Genomic DNA, 2,163 nt, shown 5'->3' with positions numbered 1-2,163 from the left:
TATATATAAACTAAATATATATATATATATTTGGGTACATGGAAAGCTAAATTATTTGAAGAAAAAAGTTATACTTGTCCATTAGTAGTATTTGTCTGTATGAATCTAACACAGTGCTTTTCACTTTAAATTGCTAGCATCTGCTATCCTCCCTCTTAATGATAATTTCTGAAATGTGTTATTAATGTTAACATGAAATAGCTATTATTATGTGTTGAGATGATAAAATTAATAACACTTACATATATAGATTTCCTTATAAGTGAGTCTGTAGCTGTTTTGACTTGGTTTTTTATTTGTCCCAAAGAGTTAATCACTAGATATCTTTTACATGAGGCTTTCCCTGGAGATATGTGTCTCAATTTCACAAATCCTTTAGAGAAGACTCTAAAAGGTTGGCAGCTTGGAAAAAAATAATAGTTAACTTCTTTACAATTACTTGGATATAAAATGAATATCTTGTTGGAAGAAATCAAATTATGTACAGTAAATTACTATTTTCTATTTTTTAAAATAGTTAATTACTATTATCTATTCTGTGCCTACAAAATTCAAACTACTTTAAGCTCTCATCTAAAATGGGGGCAATGATAACATTTTAGAAAATGTTTTTCCCCTCATTTTTGGGAATAAATTATTGAAAACTAATGATTCTTTAATGAGCTTAAGTTATTTCAATTCTATATGTTGCAATATTGTTATAATACAAAAAATGTTCTTAGATAATTTCTCATTAAATTACTTTTTTTAAAAAAATAGGATGCTGAGCTCTTAATATATGATTTCTTTTATTAAAATGTTACAGAAGGAGATAATTATGTTCCACGTTTGAAACTCTGCTGTTTCAGTATTTAAACATACGTTTAATTACCAAAGCCTGGTGGAACAGGAGTTGCTGAGAGAGGAAAAAGTTGCTGAATTAGAACTTGAACTAGAGTCAAGAGTTAATCATTTTTAGAAATTGTACTGGCTTCCTAATAGTGCTTGGATAAAACTGCCAGGAATACATTTTCATGTTACCTCCATCTAGGAACATTGGTTTATTACTAAATCCTAAGAGCTGGGTAGTGGATAATGTGCATAAATACCAACTCTGGCTTTATTTTGCGTCTCTTTTATAAAGAGAGCTTTCTAATAATGGGAAGTTGATCCTCTTATTCTGTGGGTTCTATGGAGAAAAGAATATGTTAGTGCCTTTAAACTGCAATCCTGCTGACCATGATTGCTTCCATTTGGCACCTAGGCAAAGAAAATATGGTGGATTTGTTTTTTGTTTTTGTTTTTTAGCTTCAGAAAAAGACATGAAAAATATTGTATAACCTCTTATGGAGCTCATTACAAAATGTGAACTTCAAAAGACTGAACTGGCACTAGAAGAAAAAGCCAGTTAGGATTTATAAGTCAGAACTTTGAACTGAAACCAAAGAGCAGGACTTAAAACTCAATCAAAAGGGCATGTATCCAGAAACACTGGCCTATACATCTGTCATTTCTATCCTCAAGCTGCACAGGAAATATTTAAAAATCAAGAATACTTTTCATTTAGATTATATTGGCAGGATATGTGACTCTCTGAGATTTTATAAATCTGCTGATGGTCTTGCAAATATGGCAAAATTTGAAAATTTATTTAACGTGTATTTTATAAAGCTACTTGGAGGTGTATAAGCTACTTTATTTTTCAAAAATTTTCTTAAAATACTGAGATTCAGCCGAAACCGGTTTGGCTCAGTGGAAAGAGCGTCAGCCTGCGGACTGAGAGGTCCCAGGTTCGATTCCAGTCAAGGGCATGTACCTGGGTTGCGGGCATGTGCAAGAGGCAGCTGATCGATGTTTCTAACTCTCTCTATCTCTATCCCCTCCTCTCTGTGAAAAATCAATAAAATATATTTAAAAAAAAATACTGAGATTCAAACTGGTGAGTCATTTTCCTTAGACCTCAGTTATATTTGCTATTTCAACCCATAGTTATTTCATGAGGAATGTTAATGAAGTTTGTGGGACTATGTATTTTTTTTTTATTCTGAGCTGGATCTGGTTTTGTCAGATTGTTTTCCTTTTAATACCCCTGAATTGTCTACTCTGTGTCCAGTTGACAAATTCCTGTCATAAAATTTTAAGTTTATCCTACCCATACTAAGTGCCCCTTTAGGAGAAAGGCTC

Source organism: Myotis davidii, unplaced genomic scaffold (genome assembly GCF_000327345.1).
Source record: "Myotis davidii unplaced genomic scaffold, ASM32734v1 scaffold123, whole genome shotgun sequence".
NCBI classification, from domain to species: domain Eukaryota; kingdom Metazoa; phylum Chordata; class Mammalia; order Chiroptera; family Vespertilionidae; genus Myotis; species Myotis davidii.
This window is presented reverse-complemented; position numbering follows the sequence as displayed.